Source organism: Platichthys flesus, chromosome 24, assembly GCF_949316205.1.
Source record: "Platichthys flesus chromosome 24, fPlaFle2.1, whole genome shotgun sequence".
Lineage (NCBI taxonomy): Eukaryota > Metazoa > Chordata > Actinopteri > Pleuronectiformes > Pleuronectidae > Platichthys > Platichthys flesus.
The window spans coordinates 3945096-3969996 of NC_084968.1; the positions used below are offsets into that span (position 1 = coordinate 3945096).

The following is a 24901-nucleotide window of genomic DNA, read 5'->3' on the forward strand; positions in this document are numbered from 1 at the left end:
ATATCAAATGATAGCAATTTTCTCTGCCCGTGTCTCCAGCGGGACTCTCTAGCACTGAGTGTGTTTGTGGTAGTAACAGTTACCACAGTGAATTTAAGCTCCACTTTACATGTCCCCACCGACAATCAGCTCCAATCTCCTGCCTTGCCTCTCCCCCCCTTCCTTCACATCTGCTTCCTCTTCCCTTTTGCCTATACTCCTCTTCCACCTCCTTGCCTCCCCAACTAAGTATCATAATTCCTTGTTAACACAGCTAAATTAATATGTTGTCATTAAAATAGTACTAGAGGGCTCGAAGCGAGTTAAGCATTACAGCGTTATAGTACAAACAAGATGTGGTGGGGTGTGAGGTTGTTAAGTGAAGATATGTGACATCATGTCCCCTAAATTCCCTTGTGACTTAACTTTCCCAGTCATGTTTATCCAACTAAGCGGTTTCCATTCTCTATTTGTATAGGAGCTAATGCAAGTTGTGCATTCATTCACAAAACAATTGTATTTGCAATCCATAGGTAAGATTAGCCCCCTCATGTAGGATCTCTCCATATGATTGAGCTTCATTATCACAACCATCCAATTCACACAGCACAGGAGGATGACCAACAAGGCAGCCTGCTAGTGCTAAATTATGCACAATGACATCTTACACATGCATTTTTCTGCTATGCTGTGGGGCCTTGAATGCTCAACGTCCTTAGAGTGGGGGAGTCTGCACTGAAACCCAAACCACAATGGTGTCTCGACACTACTCTCGTAAATGCTCCAGACCCAACTATGATTTAATCCTCATTATACACGCCGACATCCTCCGCAGTGCCATCGTTTCAAACCACAGTCTAAAAAAATGATTGTGGGCCATTATAAGAGAACGTATTACTGCGGCCACATTGTGTGCGGCTAAAATGTGTCTTAAGCTAATTTTGGGTGATCCGCCGCTAGGCTGGAAAGCAAAAAGACAGTCGGTGAAAGCAGCCAATAAGTGAATGCAAAAAACAGGGGCATGCAAATGCAGATTCCCTAACACATCCAGCAGCAAAGAGGAGATGTCTATAGACCAGAAAATGCAGCTGAAAGGAAGTGTGAGGGAATTTGATGGGTGGGCTGCAGTATATTATCTCAGAGTGATGTAATACAGCACACACAATTGATCGGGGAGGCAAAGTGCTGTTTAGCTGATATCCCTGAGTAATGGCAAATTTGCATATATTTTTCCTCAGTGCTCAGGTGGCTATGCTAAACTATGCTAAACTGACAGAAGGCCGATTGAAATAAATGATGCGTCTGTGGGCAACCACTATGCCCTGTGTGCAAGCATGAATTTGTGTGAAAATTCAAAAAAAGTAGGGACAGACTAGTGATTTGGTGCAAACTAATCTGTACCTACTGTACATAACTGCAAAATCTGGGACTGTATTCATTCTGTATGCATGGTAGTGTCAACATAATATCTTTGCTTGTTATTATACAAGGATGTTTTCAGAATTCCTATGTGCCCCGTAAGCTCTGATTGATGGACATGGCCGACAGCTGTTAAACATTTACGCAGGGCCTCATGATGAAGCAATCATCCACACATCAAGAGGTCTGACGTAAATCAAGCAGCCAGCCAGACCCAACACACACACACACACACACAAACACACACACACACACACACCTATCTCGTGGAAGAATACTAAAGATGATGAGCATCAAAGCAAAATCATTCTCATGTTCTCCCCCAAAAATATACTCCGCTCCACATCTGCACCATCTTTAAAAAGTACACAAAATTCGACATGCAATTCTCCCTGACCTCCTTTCACAAATAATGAGCAAGCAGTGTTGCGTTGGAACTCAGCATGCCAGTAACATTAGGCCATAAGGCCTGGGCTAATTCAATTATAAAGCCTTCACATACCAATGGGCAGCAGCTCTGCAAGAGGCACCCTACACTATGAGACATCCCTTCCCTGTAAACGAGAAAAGACAATGTTTCTCGCCTGCAGGCTAAGATCCATGAATACTCTCGTCCATCCACTAACACACACACACACAAAAATATGAGTGCTTCTACTTCACGAACACACTGACACACAGAGAGACCATTATGGTGAAGCTAACGAGACGCAGGCTTACTGCAGTACAAACACAAACCTATGTAAGATGACCAAGAGTTCAAGGAGGAAACCAGTGAAGCATACATTCGAGATGATTGACCTTTTAATCTGTTACCGCTGGGCATGTTTTACGTTCAAGATGTCGCTTGTCCAGTCATGACATCACTGATGAGCAACTAGGTTTGAGGCACTGGAAATGCTCTTCAAACCCTGTTCTGTCCTTTATGGTAACTATAATACTATCTCACCATTTGAACAGAGCAAAACTAAATATTCTAAGAAGAGGTTCAATTCTGTAATTTCTGACTGTCCGAACCTTAATGTAGAAAGGATACTGTTCGATCATTGTCTATGTGCTAGAGCCAAACCAAAACTGTATATTACTGTAATGACTAAGCACTAACTCAGATAACAAGTTTGACCAGTCGGATATAAGTTCAGAGGAAGGAAAATCTATAGAGTAACTAGTGGAAGTGTTTTTTGTGATTTCCAGCTTGGGTGAAATTATAAAAATGTGGCTTTCAAATTAGATAGAAAACATTTAGGTTGTGGATTTAGATTTAAAATGTGCTCTTTCTCAGCCTGTGCCTTAAGGAATATGATTATTATTATGGGCAGGGGGTTGTTGATTAATATAAACTCCGATTTTAGTACTTTAACGAATAAGATTCAATGAAAAAATCACCAGTCCCAATCCCATGTACAAATGATGTGGGTAAGAGTGATTCTTTAACAGCAGGGAGCATAACACTGCAGCACAGTGACATTTAAGTTTCATCACAAAGCCACAAAACCACTATGATCAGTCAATGTAAGCCAGCGAATGCACCACTTAAGAAAACACTTTAAAATCACATACCCCCTGTTACAAAAAACTAACAAACTGTTGGCCTACAGCAGATAATCACTGATGTTATGACTATAGGAAAATGGGTGCCACATACAAAAAAGGGTCATGCATTGTTGAGACTTACTGTAGTGTCCCTCAGAAATGAAGCTCCAAGGAATTTGCTGCTTTTCTCGTTTTATTTTTTTAATTCAGAAACTGAACACAGGATAGTGTAGGCCCTAGCCAATGCCACAATAACAAAAGCCTGTCTGACCATGTCTGTGCTCCTAGCTAGACTCGTATACCCCACTCTCTATTGACAGTCTCGCCTCAAATTATCAGGTAAGAAAAACCTCAATGCCCCTTCCAGCTTCCTTCCAATCAAAATAGCAGCACTGACAGGCTTCCAACACATTCGCTGACACTGTAAAACGCAGTAACTGCACCACTAATGTGCATTCTATACACGATGAAATAAACAACCTTTAACACAACAGCCCTGTCTGTTACAAGACTTCTAACAACAAAGGTATGACACTGCTGTATGCTTACAAAATGGATGACAGAGCATGCTTACACCGTCCCAGGAAGACGGCACTTTGCTGCACTTTCTCAGAAGAGAGCAAGCCTCACGGGACTCCATGTGGAGATGCTAACTATGACTATAACCTATGATTCTATATTTAATAATATTAAATGAATAGTTTTACTGAATATTGGAGTAGACGACACTCACCAGGTTGACGTTTACTTTTACCTCCTCCAGCTGCGTTAATGGATTTCCTTTGTATATGCGCTGTCATCGAGACAATTAAACCAGAAATATACCTGCTCTGGCATTAACGCTACACTAACACCAAACATGTACTGTTCCCCAATGCCAAATGCATGTTAAACATTTAAAAAAAAACTTACATGTTTTCTTCATCCTCCTCCATTACTGTCCTCCACTTTAATTCAGGTGTGTCAACAGCTGCACGTGATTAATTATCCTTATTATCCCAGCGCCATCACCTGTTAGTCAGGTGAACCCAGACTGAACCATTTGGACAGTGAGTGTGTGTGTGTGTGTGTGTGTGTGTGTGTGTGTGAGTGTGTTTGTGTGGGGGGGGGGGGGGGGGTGGGGGGGGCACATATTCTAGCGCTATTGAGCAATAAAACAATAATAAACTCTCTGTGTAATTTAAACCAAGTGATCTGAGAGAAATCCCAGACTTTTGCACTTCATCCAGGCTCCTCTTCCTGCCGTGTGATGGGTAGACTGTGACCAATCACAAGGCAGCTCGGGGAGAGGCCGCTCCTATATTGGCTGTTGGGCGGCTGCATGTGAACGGCCTAGCAGACACCTCACAGGAAAGCTTGCCAATCCAGCATTGGAAACAACTGCCAACACATCCTAAAAGAGTGATAATATACGCAGTAAGTCACACGTGGGATATCTCTCACATTCAATTTCAGAAAGGCATGCAGCCTACAGCTAGCTCTGACACCCCCCCCCCCCCCCCCCACGCGCCCCCTCTCAGGAGTCAGAGGCTAGGAAAGGCCCGAAGGATTGAGAAAACTGTGCTCTGCAGTAAGCAGTAACATGTTTAGCATTTAACACCGCACAGGAAGTAAAGGTCTCTGCCGTGAGAATTAGTTCCTCTTTCTCTGACGGCGCTCGCTTTCTCCGCCTCTCCCCTCTGCCTCGGCATGAACGCGGATTATGAGTGATACGTCCCTGCTCACATTGCATCCAGAGGCGTAGTCCGTGCCGCCTTGGCATCTTGTGACTTATTGTCTCTCTCCCTGCTGGCCCTCCTCCCTCCCTCTGCTCTCCTCTTAATGGGAATGGATGATAACTACGTTCTCCTCACTCCTCCACATCACTAGCCACAATGGACCAACTGCCCCCGCACCCTGCAGCTCACCATCCCATCCCCAGAGTTCTCGGGCGGCCGATTTGACGCAGCACAGTCAGTGGAGCGTATGAATGGAGGACAGGATGGTCTGGTAGCGATACGCAGACAGAGAAGGCAGACGGGGCAGAAATAAAATCCTCAGCCCACATGTGGGATTCATCTGGGTTTTATTATTACCATGGGACTTTTTTCCTATCTCAGACTTGGGGCTGAAAAAAAAAAGGTAGGTGTAAAATACTATTTAAGGAGGTGTAGAAGAGTTAGTGGAAAACACGACTATGGTCATGATTTGGATTCAAAGCCCACAAAATAATAACCAAATTGCATATAAGCCCCAGCTTGCAGTACTATTTGGAACTCCCCAGGAAATGTGTGCGAGAGGTGAATTCAGCTGCCACCTGTTTCCCTGCATCCATAAACAAGAGCATTAGCAATTCCCTAGGCCTCAATAAATTCATTACAGCAGCAGGGAGTGGACCAGGGGGGAGACAGATAACCCCTCCGTCCAACTCCACTGACAGCCAAGGTGAGCCAATGTCAAACCACAGGTTGCTCTCTGTCTCTGTCTGTCCCTTTTCTTGGTAGACTCTTACTGTGTTAAGTGGATAGAGCAAAGATATTTCTCCCCCTTCTCCTCCCTTACGATTTTTTGATTTCTCCTCTTCCTCCCTCAAAAAATCACTTCAATTACCTTGCCTCATTCTGTCTTCATTTCTCCTTTTTATTGTTATCACTTCTCTTTCATTGTAACCTAATTTCTTAACACTCCTCACTCGTCTTTCTCCTCTGACTCAATACTAGCCCAGGCCTGGCATTGATTGGGAGCTGCCTGCACTCCTGACTGAAAGCACTTTGCCTTTTGTAATGTGTGCCGCTGCACAATGGTGACATAACTAATAATGGCTCCATAGTTAACAATTATGCACACACACACAAATATAGGGTCACTGCAGAGGATGATGACCAATTCGATTCTTCTTCATCAGAGGAAGCTTAGTCTCTTAAGATACCGAATGGGTGGATACATATTTTGTGACTGCTGCACAAAAAATGTCAGGCTAGTTTATGCCTTTATGCATCGAAACAATTATCCAGACACTTAAGCTCATTTAAATCCAATTGAAAATGTTCAAACATGTGTTGTAACGAAGTTCAATGCAGCAGCCTTACAAATGCCAACATGCAATCGCAGCTACAAGGTCACATCTACAGGCTAGCGCCTCTGAAAATGTGTTCAAAACAATAGTGTTGGTATTGTTACATGCATCAATGCAACACACAGTTTAATTGGTCTCATTTCCCTTCAGGGTGTAAATGTTTAATGTTCACTGAAGTGTACAATGTGTGAAAACAAAAAAGAGGGGAGATTAAGAAACAGATAGCTTGTGTTAGTGCATACAACACAAACATAAAAACCATCTTAAATGTTCCCTTGTCTTTGCCTCAATTGCAGCCTCAGTCTCTCTCTTTCTCTGTGTGTCTTTATGACACCCGACAGCTGTCCCTGTGCTGTGGCCTATCAGAACCATATGCAGGGGTGGGAAAGGCATCAGCTGCCACATCAGCACAATGACATCACCTGTCCCTAGGTCACAGGTGGTGCACGGGGAGGACAAAAGGGCACACACATGCACCAAATGTGCACACATACTTAAATGCATATGCTTTTCGTTTGCTTTTTAAAGTTCCTCTTACTTGACTGTAAGGCTCTGTAAAGGATGTGAACTTTCTAACTGAATGGTTGACATTGTTATGTCACTGTGAAAATACTTCTTAATGCCGCATGATGAATATTGAAGACAGCATTTTCTAATTCGATAGAAACCTAATCTACTTATATGCTTTCTTGCACAGACCCACTGAGTACAACTGCTACATTATTAAACTCTATAAATCACAATATTTTCTTCATTGAAAAAATACTTCTGTTGCCAACACCATTTGCCCACTTCCGAAGCTTACATATTTTTACAGCTACCTTAAGTGCACTAAGAAGCTTGGGCTTAACATGACCTCATCACTACATTTACACCATGACCTGTTGCGAAACCAGGAGTCCAAACATCAAAGGGCTCCAGTCGGCAGTTCTCGCCCTAAGCTTCCTTTATGCTGGTCTCAAGTCTGGCTTGATTTTTTTTTTTTTTAAATAAGGGAAAAAAGCAATATTAGGGGAAAAAAGGCAAAACTGGGGTAAGGAAGAAAAGAGAAGGACGGCAGGAAGAAGTGAGGGGTGAGAAAAAAAGTCCTGCAGAGTCATCACAGGGGAAGCTGAGGGCTGTAAATCACACATAATCATAGTAGTCTTAATCCACAGGGTTGGCAAGCCCTTCCTGGATTCACACTAGTCAAGTATGGGGGGAAATGGCACAACAAACACACATACAAATATATACACAAACACCCTTGAATCCTGAGTTTCATGCTTATATACTTCACAAGACTTACAATTAATTTATGTTACAGTAAAAAGCACAGTAAGGACGGTAAACAGACACTGCTTCAGAGGGAGAAAAAGACAGAGAACTAGAAGCAGAGACCGAGAACTAGACTGAAGCACAGTTTGAAAGTGTCTATTAGAATTAGCGTCTGTGGCTCAGGGGTTAGAATCCCATTCTTCCCCTTTCCAAATACCGAAGTGTCCTTGAGCAAGATACTGAACCCCACAAAAAGTGCTACACATAGATGCACTGTACGACTGTTTGTGTGAATGGGTTAATGTAAAACTGAAGTGGTCATCAATACTAGAAAAGGGCTACAAAAATAGAAACCATTTACCATACCATCCCTCTTCTCACACACATAGTGGGACACGTACATGCACACATCTAATCTATCAGAAAAAGAAGGAGCAGCGGTTCTCCTGCAGTGAGCTCCACTAACAACAAACTCAGAGTACACTCCATGTAACACACACACACACACACACACGAACACACACGCCTGCACACACACACAGACACAAAGACAGTGAGAACTCTGCTGCAAAGCCTTTGGACATTGGTGCTTAAAGAACAGCTCCCCTGTGACTCTTTAGTAAAGAACAGCAGTGGGAAAGGGGGAGAGGGACTCCAGGATCTGGATCTACCCAAGGTGCTGAAACCCTCCCTGAGAAACAGCTGGTTGGACTGAAGGAGAGATGTGGAGAGTGGAGAGAGGAGGCGAGCTGTCCAAGTTACTAAATCCACAGCATGGCCCTCCCTCATACACCGGCGATCTTTGCATGCAAGGAATAAGTTCCTGTCAGACCGTTTACTTGTACCTTTGATGGTGACTGAGTTTTCCAATGGTGAACTGAATCTTCCAGATGGTCTGCTGTTCACAGGCACAGTAGACTATTGAAAAAAGGTGATACTGTCTCCTATTAGACTGACCTAACTTGTTGACCTACTGCTAGTTCCAGGAAATGTAAACAGTACGAGCAAAATAATGGTTTAATGGTAAAATCAGTTGTCCTGTGTTTGTCAATGTATAATTCATGTATGTAAATTTAGAATAACATATATCAAAAGCTACATAAAGAATATGCTATGTGTTACCAAATATGTCTAGTATGTTAAATAAGCTAGACTATTATCACAAATAATTATAAATAAATATATATATATATATATATATATATATATATATATATTTAAAATGAAGCATCACTAAGCTTTGGATATTGTTATTTAGCCTGAGCTATGCTAACAGCACAGCACTGCAACCGAGGCAAACAAGGGCTACTGCGAATGATGTAGAGATTATGTAAGTGCATTATTAAAAAAGCTTAGCAGCACAGCATTATTAGAACACCGTGGACATACTTTATTTTGCATTAATACTGCACTGTGTATTGACTCTGTAGAGAGATTTATATTTAAAAAGTTGGTTTCATGTTCCCCAGAGCTGCAGTGATGAAATATGAGTGCAACAATTTACACTGGGCCAATCGATGTTAGGAGTTTTGAAGCACAATTAATAGTCTAAAATTTAATTCATTATTGATATCTACTCTCAACTAACATCTGCTGGCTTTTTCTTAGACACTACAGAATTTATTTGTTTTTTCTGCAGGAACGATGCATTAATCCTGAACTAAAGCTACTATCTGAGCTCTGTAGAAGCAACGATGTCTAACAGGGTGATCCAGCACAGTTAAATGAAGATCCCTTTGTGCACAGGGAAAGCCAGAGTTGAACCTGATGTTAAGCGACGAACCCAATCGTTTTCTTTTGTGTGAGACAGGCAGGCTCGTGTGGGTAGGGAGCTGTCCGCGGTGTTGAATTGACAGCAGCTTACCACTGCCGTACGGGGAGCTGTCTGTGAAGTGTGTGGTGCCGACGGATTGTGTGCACAAAGCATGTCCTTCCTTGATGGTCATGGTGTACTTGCGGCCTACCCCGCAGTGCATTTTGCACCCATTGTTTCTGGTTCGGCCGCACAGCTCTGAACCGGAGATGCTGGAGGTGGCATTGCACTGCAGAATGTGCCATAAGCACTAAGTGACATGAAGGAAGGTCACTGAAATTCTCAGAACTGACACTCAGCATTTCACTATAGGCAGTGGACAAAAGAGGGACCTGAATGAAAGAATTATAAATGAATGGCATTCAGAACAATGTTAAATGTATGCAATGTTTTGGTAAGAGGTACCAACCCAGCAGATGAAGCCTGGCTGAAAATCTCCTTTCTGTTTCCACTCAACCCATCCTCACCTTGCTATGTATAAGCCTTGAGGGCTGCCTTTTCTTTTCAAGGAGGGTTAATTTGCAGTCGCTCTTCACTCACTCAAATATTTATACAAATACTTTCTACAATTGAGAGGATGAATAATTAAATCACTTCATGGACCGCTCTTAACCTCAAAACCATAAAAGAAATAAATCTGAGGTAAAAAAAGTAAAAGTTTCATATCCATAATTATCCCATCCATCCATAGCTCATCCTTTAGGTCGTAGGGGAAGCTGGAGCCAATCCCAGCTGGCATTGGGTGAGCGGGTTCGGGTTTACCCTGGACCGGTTGCCAGTGCATCACAGACCAACATACAGAGACGAAAACTATTGACGCTCAAACATACAGTGTCTTCAAATAACCACAATCTGCATGTTTATGACTGTGGGAGGGAGCCAGAGTCAAAGAGTAAACCAACGTAAACACAGGCAGAACATGCAGACACCAGACGGAAAGACACAAGCCAAACTGGGATTCAAACAGGTAACCTTGTGGCTCTGCGACAACTGCCTTTAGTAAATATTATTTGAGTAACTATTATTGCTGCTACAACATCAAGGGAATAACTCTGCCATACTGAGAGGGATCTCCTATCTCAAATTCTTATTTAATATCTTAAAACAGCCTCAAAACAACAACTACAAAGTCTTCTGTCTTTAATATGATCATTTATATTTCTTGCAAATCTACAATAGCTCCCGGAACTGAGCCGCTGTGCTGTGAGGGCGCAGCGACCTCATTGCTGTTTCTTTCCTCATTGAGAAGACAAAAACAAAATAAACCGGGAGGAAGATGGAGCTGTTAATGTTTGCGGCGAGAACAACACGCCCGCTCGCTCGCTCTCCCCTTGCTCGAGGCCACACAGGTGTGACTAAGTCTTATGGATTCATAGCTGATGGCAGAGCGGGGGTTAGCGAGTGAATAGTGGGTAACTGGAGCAAAGTGCCCGCCTTGCAGATAGCAGCATCCTTAGAGAAAATGGCTTGGCAAGAGAGAACGCTTTCGATCGATAGTGCGCTGAGGAAGTTTGAAAGGGCTTTGGTGGGGCTGACTTTTCCACACAGCCACTGTGTTTTGCAAGACCTAAGAGGTCTGCTAGGTACCTATGATCTGCCTGTATTGTTTTTCTTATCTCTCTCTTCCTCTTGCCTCAGATTTTTCCTGTCTTCTCACTTGCTACTCAGATTTTCCATCGGCCTAGAAGCTGTTCACTGTGAAGATATTGATCTTTTTTCTCCCTGTATGGCCCGACATTAGATCTGAACTATATGTCCGGTGTAATACTTATTCTGTGAGTGTAATATCGAATAGAATCATGTTTATTTTATCTTTATTAACTTTCTTGTTTGTCTCTTTTATTTTATAGAGCCATTTGTCTTGTTATGCTTCCGCTGGGCAAGAGGGCAGGTTCATACCTCAAATTTCAAATGTATCAGGTAAAAAACTGGCTTTTATCTTGTTCTATCTTCTCTATTATAGATCTATATGTGTCATCTGAAACCTTTCTATTTAAACTAGTTTTAGTTATTACTCACATGTGGTTGCCAGGGTCCCTGTTTTCAATTTGCATGATCTTGGTATGTCTGCATGTTTTTCCCTGTGTACTCTGGCTTCCGCCCACAATTCAAAAACATTCAGATTGGGTTAAGGTGAATTGGGGACAGAGGTATCTTGTATAGACATGAATGTGTAAGTGAATGGTGTTTGTCTCCGTGAAACACTGGTGACCTGTCTAGGGTGTACCCCACTTTCCACCTAATGTCAGCTGGGATCAACCCTCAAAGGATATGCTTTAAAGATAATGAATGGATGGATTTTTAGTGAGATTCATGTGAGAAAACATTATACAAATATTTTAAAAGGTATTTTGATTGAAACACAATGTCGCACCTTATAGATTTAAGATCCACATGCATTCACTTTGATATGAAAGGCAGGTGATCATTCAGGCCGATCTTGACTTTCTGTGACCGGTTGCTGAAGTAGAGGAAAAAAAAGACAAATTTTTTCTCAAGCTACATGAAAGAAATATCCAGTTTACTAGGGTTTTCTGAGAATAGAGTCCCTACTATCTAAATAGGATACATCAGCCTGGAGCCTGAAATACATTATTAATTGTGCAATTGCAACCATTTAAAAATATATATATGTATCTGAAACTATTGCGTTAACAGTGTAAGGAAATCTTGTAATTTGTCCGCTATAGAAACATATAAAAGGGTGATAGACTGACAGGCCGCAGCCATGGTGAAAATCTCTGATACATTCCCAGGGACTCGGCCTGTCAAAATAGGCACAAGCATATCTGCTGCTAATACTACTCTCTCTCTTACACATACACACACACACACACACACACATACTCACACATGATCAAACACGCTCACTTCCTGCCGCCCACACTCCACAGCTTGCCGTACACCAGGGGCCATGTCAAATCGCCGAGTTATTCCAGGGACTCGCTGGGGAGTGGGAGGCACAAGTCACCATACATGCCAGTCCCCAAACGCCCAGGCCAAATGGTGTGTCACACCAGCTTGGAAGAAAGAGAAAACACTGATGAATCCTGGACTGCTCTATTTAGATATGGGATAGAGACAGCGAGAGGGAGAGAGAGACTTGGAAACCTGGTAAGTGCTAAACCCTCACAATTAGCACCATTGATGGGAAAAGTGGCTTTGATCCCAAAACAATCAGATCTGGGCTTATTTAATTTCTGGGCCATTTTATGAAAGGCTGCTCTGGGCATTTTCACACTGTTTGAATTAATCATTGCCATTGAATATATCTAGTTCAGTTCAAACAGTGCTGGCTTTAATAATACTGTAGGTTGTATAAGAATATGACACAACCATTTTGGCATATATTAGGCCAGTGCTGTAGTGTTGCAGCCACACAATGCATTGTGTCCCAGTGGACTACGCTGTCCCAACGAAAAATCTTCTTTAACCCTAACCTTTATGCTTGATTATCACACTTCAGTTAGCAACACACACAAAACAAGGGTTTTAAAACATTCCCAGCTCTGTTGCAAGCCAACAGCAATATCACAAAGAGCCTCTGTAGAACGGACCGTCTTATTTCAGTTCAGCATTCTCAGAGAGACCACCTCTTTCATTGGTCAGAGGATGCAGCTAATGAGTCACCTGTCAACCACCCATCCATCCTGTAATGTGACACAAGTGTCACAGTCTGCTGATGAATTTTTTTTTATAGGGGGGGCTGTGGGGGGGGGGGGGGGTGTATGACCCATAATAATAATAAGTGCATCCTCACTGAAGATGTTCCTATAGCTGAACAAATCAGAGACTGGAAAAGTGAATTCATCCCTTTATCCTGTGGAAGAAAATATCTTCTTGGGGAGCAATGATAACATCAAAACTCCAGTGAATCCCTGGTTGTGTTGTGTTTGCTTTAGGGTTGATCAAACTGGGCAGAAAGATTACTTTAATATATGTAACATCAAACAAAGGATTGGGTATGCTGAGTTGTGAATTAGTTTATGTTTTGAATGGTACCGTGAATCATAATTGAAAAAAGCATGGATGGGATGAGGTCCAAAAAAGTTGAGAACAGCCTGCACTGCATCACAGCAGTTAGTCAGCAAGTCCCACTAAAGTTTTCTGAATGGATGGTTGAACTGAACCAGCTGAACTGAGATGGAGGGAGGGCAGAATGGCCTGTAATGCTGCAATTCCTATCGTTCCTCTTGCCTTGCCGTCTTTTCCTCTTACAGACCTTCTGACACATACAGCCTTCGTTTCGCTACCTTTTCCCTTCAAACCAGGAAAGCCGGAATGTGACACAGGCCTCATTTGCCCCTGACAACAAAGAAAATGGCAACAACAACAAAAAAGCAAAAAACGATCTGCATCAACACTAAAGAAGCTTTTAAACTAAAGTTTGGAGCAGTGCAGATGCTGAAAACAGAAAGTGAAAATCCCCACTGTCAGAAGTACAATTAAAAAATGTGCTTTTTTTCGAAAGTGGGATACAAAACAACAACATAATAAAGCTACGGTGTATGTGATTGAGTTTGAGTGCCCGTTTGTATTTCTGTGTTTCATCTTTGAATCACAAATTGTGTCGCTCAATTGAGCTTCTCTAAACCTGGCTTATTACAAATGATAGAATAGTGCTGGGATATTGTTTGACCCTGCCGGCTCAACCTCGTCCTTCGGCTGCTGAGAGCTCTCGATGGGAGAGGTCTATGGGATAAATGGTGACCATTTCCGTGCTCTGCCCTGGGACCGTGTGCAACGAGAGCGCCATCATATCTGTGACAAGACGAGCCTGATGAAGGTATGCTGGCTGCACAAACCCAATGCAGGCCCGGGCAGCGGCAGCAACACCTCTCTAAAAGGACCCATTGTGCCATGCCAAAGCCTTTCCCTCTCCGCGCTGAAGTGGCCATTGTGGCCCACAGAATGGCCATCCCTCTTCATCGCTTGGCAAAGAAAGCGCGGCGGAGTGTGGCCACAGGTGCAGTGGTGGACAGTATCTCCACATCCTGAACCCCATCAGCCTCAGAGTGCCCCCTGTTGCCCGGCTCATTCTTCCCACGGATGAAGACACTCCACCCTAATTTCAGCCAGTGAATAGAGTGTAAAGGAACAGGTACATTCTAGTATTGGAAATAGCGACATATCAGAATTGAGCGAGGGGTAGAGAGATGTGAGCTTGGGAGGTTTTATTTTTAGCATGCATAGCTCAGGTTTGGACATCTTGTATTGATTTGGTGGCGGGGATGGTTCTTTGAAAAACAAATTCACCCGTGACAGGATGGACAAAATCCTTATGGATTTACTGGTAGAGGGGAATACACTGTGGTGGGGCACAGCAACTCTCTGAATTATACTTGACAGAGAGCAGTACATGCAGTTGTTCAACAAACTCCCCTGAGAAGCCATTTGAGAAATAGGATGAGTTAAAAAAACAGATGGATTGAGAACATCTTCTGCACACAAGTCTGATGGAAGATGAAGGGATTTCTAATCGGTGTTCACAGTGGTGAATAAAAAAGTGTTGAATATTGAATAATAACAAAACGTGGATCTGTCAACAGAGAAGACTCTTAATGCCATAAACGTACATGCAGAGAGTCCATCCCCCAAAAATGTTTATACCAATTGTATACAATAGAACAGTTCAGTATTAAAGCAAACTAGGTCACTATAAATCATGTCAACATGCCCAGTATCCTTAAGAAGGTGCAGACTCTCAAGATTCCCCGTATCACAACATCAGAGACAGGATGGCAACTCCTAACACAAAACATTAAATATCTGATCTAAAAAATGATGTCATTGATAATATTAAATAAATTGAAGGGTATATAGGTAACACATTCCCTGACAAAGACACAATAAGTATTAAAGTGCTCTAGACGAAGCTTGGTACTGTGAATGTGTTTTCCTCGTACTGTCCACGTTGCTTACATTTCTTTTAAAATACCACACAATAATAAATGATACATTTCCTAAGAGAAAGGAAATGTGGATGCATTTTATCGCCCAAATAGCAACTAAGTGACTGATCGCAATGTCCAGATACTCTTTGCAAGTGGATGTCATTGTATAGTTAGATATGCAAGTGTTATGCAAACAAATTGCATGATTATGCAAAACTAGAAATAGTGTGGTTGAGTGATATCCCACAGCATAAGGATTAGTTACTAACACCCACTCTTCAATTATGAGCATAAAACTCCTATGTGTTTTTTTCCAATATCCCTGTTACGCAACCTGCTCCACTTTAAAATAGGATCTTTTCACTGCTAATCACATGTTAGCACACCCTGGATTGGATAGGCACAGTTCATACAACGATAGAGACGCTTTTGTGTATGTGTGATGATGCAAAGCCAAATGAGGCTTGGTGTAACAGGCTTTGCTGCAAAAAAAAAAAAAATCAAACAGCATTAGCTCTTACTTCTGACTCCGAGAGGATGAACTGTCATTGAGTTGCAGGTGAACATGGTACAGCGTCATAGAGGGTGAGGTTACATCGGTTCGCTTTGTTCCGAACATGCCCTTCCAGATGGGGAGGTGGTGAGTCCGGGCTGATATTTTGAAATCTGAGAAACAGCAGCTGCTTTTGCGCCCGACTAATTTAGGTAAAGCAGCTCACTGGCAGGTGCTAAAGAGAAACGTCCCACACCTGGAACACAGGCCAGTCCGTAAAATGAGTCCTCTCGAGGTCTGGCTGGAGGACAACTGACGGGGAAGGCATTTGAGTTGGGGCAAAAAGGAGATAGGGTGCAGACCTCTGTTTAATTTCTCTATTATTGATTCTCTCCTTTTCGAAGAAAGCCCAACTCAACCATAGCAGCAAGGATCTCGATTGAGTTTCTTAAAAAGGCGAGCAATGTGATATTCCAAATATTTCCAATCAGGCTCTCACTTGAAGCTACAAAGAACATCTTCATAAATCCATTTGCAGTGGTTGCTTTTGGGAGAAGGGTTGATACTCAGATAGGAAAAAAGGGGCTGGGATTACATTCATTTCAACTATTTGAGAGCGGGGGGGGTGGGGGGTGGGGGGACCCTCATCCAAGATTCAGATGTACTTGCGAGCTGTGCTGAATGAATTCATGACCCAATCTTTGTGGAATACCGTGGAGTTTGCGGCACAGTTCCAGGATTCCAACACCCAAGTCTCTCCACTCGCTCAATTAGAAAGACCAAAGGCAAGATGTTAAAAGCCGCACAGAGCTTTCAACTCAACTGGTGCCATCACTAGACAATTTTGTGTTTTTTTCCCCTCTCCAGCTGACAGCTCGATGAAAGAGGTTCTTACTCTGACATCTCCCACAATAAATGTCCTGCCGGATTTCCTACAGCCACGGCCACACAGGAGGGAGGAGCGTAAAGTTATAGGATCGATAGGCCATACAGTATCCTCTCCTCCCTCCTTGGCTTCTCTGTCTTACGCCCCTTCTCTTTCGCTCACAAATCCATCCATGCAGAGACAGTGAGTGGTCCTTCACTCCATCTCTCCATCACTGGCTCTTCCACCACTGTTCTGGTGACTTAATCAAAAGAGAAAAGCAATAGACGGGTTGGAGTAAGAGCAGGCCAGGCAAGTCTTCCCCCACCATGGCCCCCATGGCTAAAATGGAGGGGGAGTAGGGAGGGGAAAGAGGACATCTTTCATTTTCCTATCACATGTTCTCCACTTTTTTATGTAAGCGAAAGTGTCTGTCTTCTATATAGCTCCCCTAAGCTCCTTTAACCTCTCCCGTGTCCCACTCTGTGGGCGGATTGTGGGCAAATGGATGGGAAGACGGATGGGGGCCAGGCGTCGAGCGGCAGACGAGTGAGTTAATGAGGCAGATTGCTCTCTTTGCCGACGTGCGAGGGATTACAGGCAGATTACCCATCCGGATTCTCTCCGCGTCCAATTCCGCTCCCTCTCGGCCTCTGCCTTGGTAAACTGGAGGGGCGCGGCGTGGGGAGGATTGAGAGGGCCCAAGTTGTGACAGAGGTGAGATAGAAGACAGTGGCTCCGCTCTCTGTCAGGGGAAGATGACAGCTGCTCAAAACACTGACCTGTGAGCGGATTGGTGTTTATGACTGATGCCTCCGATCTGACAGCTGCTCTGAGGACTGCACTCGACCTGCCCATACCATCATGAGACCAGTTCTCGTATGACTCACATGAGATCCATCTCATCTTCACTGAGTTAATTCTCCGAGATAAGTCTGATATGCTAGTTCTACAGATTCCGCCCACGGAAAACCAAATAGCAATAAGTCACAATCTGCATTTGAAACCTTTTTTTGTTGTTGTTCGAGCTGCCTTCAAACGCCATGCTGTCTGCGTGTTGACCCCGAATGATTGCATTGGAGTCGGAAAAGCTAGAGATTTACATGCAGGAAAGTTGAAGCCTCGTGTCAGCGGAACAAGTGAAAACAGAGGGAGGCACAGGACCTCAAATCCACATCTTGCACTTGCCGAATAACAAACACTGAAAAGGTCTGGAAACATTATTCAAATTGCAGGAGAATTTGCAATTATTATAAGTCGTCTCGCCTCACAAAGGTAATGTTAAGCACCCTTCATGAAGTGCGCTGAAAGCTCTGAGAACAAAAGGGGAATCTTGTATGGGCCCTGCTCAGTGTGGCCTATTATTACGAAAAGTGGAGAAGGCTTTTTTAGTATTCAAAAAGCCATTGTCAGAATGTTGTTCGACCACGTTGATGGAGGAATTCTTTTTGTGAGGTTTTCCTATGGTCGACTGGAAATTAAAAGCTGGCCGCCAAAGTTTACAAGGGAAGGGTAAAGGTAAGGTATTTTGATATGCTTTTCATCCTGGCTGTATGAGTCTGCACTCAGGAAATGAATCACATCATCTTGCTTAATTAATTCCAATGTGGACTCAGTATGCACTTCCACTTCCTGTGTCTGATTAGGCCAATCATCTTTACATGATTTGCCTTGCAAGAGTCTAAACAGGGACACTTCACCAAACTTCACTACTGTGAACGAAAATCCTTGTTTGTAAGTGTTACTGAGTAAATGCATTAAAATGAACTGGCACTTGTATTTAACAGTACTAATTGTAGTGATTAGTACCACTGTCCCACAGTAAAGGTCTCCCCGCCTTGCTGCACAGTCCAGTAGGTGATGGAGAAGTACAAATTTAAGGTTATGTATGTAATATAACGGGGATCTTATTTATTATAAAAGTTCACACAGCTTCACTCTATAAAGACAGAATAGGTCAGATCCCCACTGGCGTTTACAAGGTCTCTCCTCGTGTGGTGTCTGCTCCCACCCTCTCTCTCTGGTCGCGTCCTTCCCATCCGGCTCATCCCTCGGCGCGGCTCCACTAGACAGCATGTGCTCGCTTTAATCAGAGCTTCCGAAGGTGCAGCTAAAACCCAACAGTGCGCATTTGCACCTCGTAATCGCGGTGTCTGCTGATTCGGACTACCGCTGTGCTTTGTAGGCTGCTCCTGGGTCGGGGGATTTTGTGTAGAGACACCATTACGCGCCCCAGTGGGCGTTTGGCGACGCGGTGGCGCAGGAGGCACATGCAGTCGGTGCAAAGGATAGGCCGTACAGTCAGCTCCAGAACAAGAAGCCACACATGTCCACGCTCAATGTCACGCAGTCTTCTCATGTACGTGGGGGAAAAGACTGGATATTAACACACAGGGTCAGATCAGAGCCACTTCACTCTCCAGCAGCCAATCATAACGCAGCTGCCCTCTTAAGAAAGTATACCCCCGGGTGGCCTAATTCACTGTGTCACAAATATATATACATATTGTTTTAATTAAAAGACTAAATTCAGGTAAATATTACTGGAATAAAAATGATAATAAACGTGCCCAACTATTCGACTTAACTCTCCGGTGGCAGAACCACTGGGATTACAGGGGTGGAAGGGACTTGGAGAGAAGAAAGTGGGGCTGTGTGTGGGAATTTAGATCCACCAGTACATTGTACTCACTACACTACAATGCAGGCTCATATTTCACTCCAACCCGGAGCTCTTACAGTGGGGTCTGTAACAATCCCTCACAAGTCGTCTGGACGTTGCGTTAACACTGCCACGGCTTCAAGAAGCACAACAACTGACTTTCCCTCTCTCTTTCCTGCCGAATTCCCACACTCCACGCCACGCCACTGCTGTCACGCGTGGGTCCAAAACATCCATGTCCATCACTTGCCCTCCTCCGCACTCTCACACACACGCGGATTCAACGCGTCTGCTCCCGGAGCCGCAGAAAACCAACAGCAGCCCCTCAGATCCACTCGCCTCCCCAATCGCCTCCAAATAGTGACCCATTACGCATCGTTCGCCGCCGGCTCGCACTGAACAGAACAAAGCCAGCAACTGAACTGCTCGTTAGTCTAAGCCTCATCTTTAAATTCTTTCACCTGTCATCTTTTGCAAAATCATGACAGGCAATGAGTGCCTTTGCAGAGAGGGATAAATCCTCACAGACAGGGAATGAAAAAAAAAAAAAAACGCACTGAGACGCATATTGTCACCACAGCAAAGAGGGGAAAAGTCCTTACTTGTGTTTTGCAGCAATCCCGCCCGATATCATTCTCCAGGACTTGAGGAGGTTTGTACAAATCCCTGGATATGGCCTGGGTGCAATTTCAGTGTTTCTTGTTTAGTTTTTTTATTTTATCCAGAGCGTTGATAAGACCAGAAAGCAGGTTTTCCACCCCCCTCTCTTCTCTCCCTCTCTCCTTTAAGACAGATGTGAACGATCCTGGCTGAGTCGCTCCACCTGCATCCCTGCCGTCAATACAGCGACAAGGAAGGAGAGAAAGAGGCAACTTCAGGTCCTCCTTTTCAGATTTAAAGCGCCTCAACTGCTGTGTACCGAGGAAGCTTTTACTGCGGAGGTGCCGTCGCCCTGCGTCTGGCGGATGCTCCTGCTCGTTTCGGTGCGCTTTGACGCATGATCCTCCACCTGCATCCGCTGGAGAAGGAGACACGGCAGCATCAGCAGCAGTGGCAGCGGCACCGCACTCGCAGAGATATACGCCCCGCTCCGGCTGGTGAGGGCTACTTCACCCCGGGGTGGAGACGGGGAGGGCGGTGCACTGCTGGCTGCTTCTCTCCACAACTATCGTCGCTACTAATAGGCAGTTAAGATGTGAGAAATAAAGGCTGGTCAAAGAGGAGGATAATATCAAACATACCCCAGAGGACTAAATGTGAACCAATTATAGCATTCACGCCATCTTGATATACTGGAATCACAAAATGATACGGATTCAAAGGACAACACATAGACCTCATACTCAATAACTGTGAAGGGTAATTACATAAACAACTTTGAGTTAAAATGGAGCAAATACTAATGAGTCACTATTTCTGATAAAAATGTATAACTATCAAGCACCTCTGCTATTATTCACTAATGACTGCCGATACCCACATTTCAGTGACCAATTATGTAAACCAAACAACTTGAAAGAAGATCCGTTTTTTTTTTTCTTCCACAGACGACATAATCCTAATTAGTCTATTTACTTAGACACACACACATTTCCCTCATGAAGATTGACGATCGCCTAAAAAAGGTGAGTAAACAATTGTAGATGCATTAGGGCCCCTTGGGGCAATTTGATCAGGCCCAGAGATTATATACAAAAAACTAACAGAAAAAGAAACTCAGACAGATTGAAAAATTCTCAAGGCAGCAATTATTTTCTTTCCCCCTGATGCAAGAAAATAACATAAAGTAGTCGAGCCAGCTGATGTGTCTGACAAGCAAGGACACAAAACCCTTGAGCTGCAAAACAATGATGAGCTCAGACGACCTCCCTCGAAACCAAATGTGCGGAGAGTCGTCCCAGTCTCAGGAGAATCTGACTCTCAAGTTCTGCTCAAGACTGACTGACCGGAACCAGAAAAATACTGCTTTGAGAGGCATCATCTTTATCCATGACCGAGATATTACTCTGATATAACTCTGTTCAAAGACTTATTAAAGCTGATGGATAAAGAGGTGGAAGCACTGAGTTTAGATGGATTTACGTCAGCTGACAGGAACCTATATCTGCAAGATTAAATGTTTCAGTATTACAATGGAACAGGATCAAAATAAGACGTGCTGTCATATACCAACAGGCCGTTGGTGTGTTTATTATAATGCTGATTATTAATTAATGTGATTTGTAGGGGGATGGTCATCCATATTTAACTTTATATATATATATATGAAACCGGGCAGGTAGATTTCCCTGCTGCCTTTTCATTCATGGAATGTGTAGGTATATTGTTTTATTTAATACAATTGTTTCTGGATAACACTGAATTGGCGGATTGGCTCACTCTGGTTGGCAGTGTCCAGTGGGAATGATAAAGAGGTGCACTCAATTACTGACAGTAAAAACTCTACTATTCGAATATGCATGAAAATACCCAAATGATCAATGTAAGTGAACATAGTGGAGCTGAATTGTGTGACTTTAATTAATTTGGATTTGATTTTTGCAAAAGCTGAAAGCCCTAAAATAAAAGAGGTTCTATGTTATCCAAAGATGCCCACCTGTCAAATGTCACACGCATTCACAGGTATGGTATTGTTGTTTTTTTGCCTTTGGTGTAACTGGACAAATGTGCTCAGATAATCTGAGCAGCAACTGTTGTACAGCTTCTCTCCTGTTTGCTAATTGGATTCAATTCTCGCCATTTTTTAAAGAGTGCAGCCAGTTGTATTCTTCAACTTGGTTAGATGTGTTTAGTTTGAGTTGGGAATGTGAAACAGCCCTCGGATCAATAGCTTGAATGAAAACCAGGCGGGCTCTGAACCATGCTGCCCTTTAACAATTTCTCTTGTAGCGTAATATTTTAAAAACACAAGAAGGGTCAGCTTTCACTATAGCCAGGCCATTCTCTTTCTGCAGCATCATCACATGTTACCCTACAGACTAACCTGCTGCTATTGCTCCAGGCAGAAAAACAAGGGCCTGCACACGTGGGAGCATTTGATCTCTGCTGAGACGAAGGTCATTTGGGTCGGGGAGAGCATTTGAAGCTGAAACTGCGTCCCCCCCCTCCCCGCTCTGATTTTCACTTCATTTCCTTATTCCATGGTGTCAGACGCCGGGCTGACAGGGCTCCTCATTAGTAGCCCTGCTTGGTCTCACTGTGGTCCGCAGTTTTGTCTCATTTCAATTGGACTGCGACTGAGTCTGCTCATCATGTCCCACATCATGTCCCACATCATGTCCCAGTAAAAGTCTTAATTTCCACCTGTTCTGTCCATACAAAGGATTCATCCTTATTAGTCGGACTAACATTGACTTCCATGTAACGCTGATGATTCTAAAATTGTTGTATTTCCATTGAAATATGTTGAGAATTCAAAATTAACTAAATCCAAAAGCCAGTTAACACTTCAGCGGGCGATAAATCAGAAACCATTGGGAACCATTGCACACACACACAATTGACACGTTAGTCAATAATGTGTCTTTGGAGTACTTTTACAGTGTATCCCATCCATCTCGCCATCAGCTTGCACTGCCTTAAGAGTCTGTCTGCGTCAGAGGCAAGCAGTGTGCCAATGGAGAAATCACAGTCCCAGTCAATGAACCTGGAGGGGGTGCATCAATCACTGGCATATAAAGCAGTGTGGTGCTGGAGAAGCCTGTCAAAAGAATATTGGCACCTCTCAGAATTAATTTCTCAGGACAAAATATAAGATTAAAAACCAGTGCTGGTGGAGGGTAGGTGGCCCATTGTGACTGCACAAAAAATTGTGTCGGGACATTTTTTTAAAGTTATACCTGCATCTTTGTGGAAGATGAGTTTGCAGAGAAACCGATCTGTGACCTAGTGTTAAAATGTTTGATTTGTCCAGTATTGGACAAGCAAAAACTTACCAGTCTGTATTAGAAATGCCCTGAGTAAAATTTTTCTTAAAAGCTCAATGACTTCGGTTTTGATTTTTTAGTTTTTTGATTAACATTTGCTCTATATTTAATATGTATACATATACAAATTATTTGTATTTGAGTCACATAGAAATATATATATATATATATATAGTTGTTATCATGTACACAGAGGAATAGTTGGATTCACACTGGAGACAGTGAGTGGGGATTGACATCTTGAATGAAAAGGTTTACGGGGCTAAAACTGATTACAGTGTTGGGTCAAAAGTAAGTCTTCATTCCCCACAAATTCTAAAGACAGGAGAAACTTGTAATGTCCTCGCTGTGAGCAAAAAGAGACAAAAAATGATTTAGCACCAGGAGCAAACAACAGAGACTCATGTCCAAAGATTAAGATTAAGAAGTCGTCCAAGGGCACACAGACACATCTGATGGATCACAAGATATTCCAATAAGCTGTACATATACATATATATATATATATATATATATATATATACTGTGCATTTGAAAGGAAAGCATCTTGAATCTTGTTGTTGGTTGACAAACATCTTCTCAATACATACTGGAGGTCTGAGTCATCGTCTGAGGCTCACTTGTGTATACAACATTTGTCAGGGCCCTGGATTTCACAAAATGGCAGGTCACCGCACTCATTGTTAGATATATACTTCCATCAAATGTGAATCCATACTGTTCGGTTTAACAAGAGTTTTCCATTCTAAGGCGACAGATAAAAACATTAAAATATCTCACAGTAGACAGATGAGTAGTAGTCACCTGCTGAGTGTGTGTGAAACACCAAATATCATCAAATAACCACCAGCCTGTTATCATGATCTGATTTGAATCCAACAGAGATTTCATGGCTTTTAAATATCGGCATAACTCATTCCGGTCTTATGTCTTCCAGCACCTTGATTTAATATTCTCTACATATAAAGCTGGCTGATATGATAAGCGTTCACTCATGAGTAATTCATTTCATTGTCGGAGGACCCTGTGAGGTTGTTGTTTTTTCCCCCTCGCTTTTTGTCTCCATTGCGCTAATTAAAACTAATTGAATTGAATTGATGGTACAGAGCCCCCGAATCACAGCACCACTATCGCAGTCCTGCTCATCCCTGAAATGAGACAAATCAAGTGTGCCGTGTAATCAGACATGAACAAAAAAAACAAAACAAAACATCAACACGCCAAAGAAGCCATCTCCCTTGTCTGTTCTTATTGTTGGGGGCACATTATCACATTTCCATCAGGCCCACAAACGATAACTTGGCATAAAGGAGCAGACAGAGGGTTTGAACTCAAGTAAATTTGGTCGCCTTAGATATGACAGTGGTTCTTATACCCACATTAAAGCTCTTAGCTTGAAAAGAATACTGCAAGTCCTACAGACTAAGTTCAGAGAAATCAACTTTATAACAAGGAAATTATGTCATAGAGAAATTCAACTCATAGAACATGATTATGGTGTAATATAAATAGCACATTTTATGATAATGCTGTGTAGGTGTATGCAGATACAGCACTAGCTTACTGTGTCCATAGAATATTATTTCTTACCTCTACAGGATGTTCAGGTTCATAATGAAAGACGAGATTAGTTGACACAAGTTTTGTGATAAAAACAATATCCTACAAGTGACTGACAGGTCAAGGTAACTTATAGAGGAAGTGGAAGTAGAAGCTAAGTGGAAGTGTAGCTCTGTGCAAAGTGTGTTTTATTCATGGTAGTAGTAATAACTTTTATATTCTTTGATCGATTAAAAAACAAAAAATTCAAGGCAAATGATTATACAAATTTTGAGGACAACTCAAACACAGTTATGTCCAGAACAAGATGATGACCCAATTTAAATATCACACTCAAGGACAGATCCAGGACACTGTTTTCAACAGGAATGAAAAGGTTTAGTAGAGGCATTGGTAGCCTCTCCAAAAACACACAAACAAATAAATTTGGTCAAAAAAATCAAGC

At 42.8% G+C, this 24901-nt stretch overlaps 1 protein-coding gene across 1 annotated transcript in view; it reads right to left on the bottom strand.

Annotated features, from left to right (window-relative positions):
* The window catches only part of nrxn2b (neurexin 2b), a 598599-nt gene extending 578934 nt beyond the window's left edge, over window positions 1-19665 (bottom strand). Inside the window, exon 1 of the mRNA XM_062384235.1 lies at window positions 19573-19665. The gene's annotated coding sequence lies outside the window, so the exon portion shown is untranslated. The remainder of the gene's footprint in view (window positions 1-19572) is intronic.
* Between the last annotated feature and the right edge of the window lie 5236 nt (window positions 19666-24901).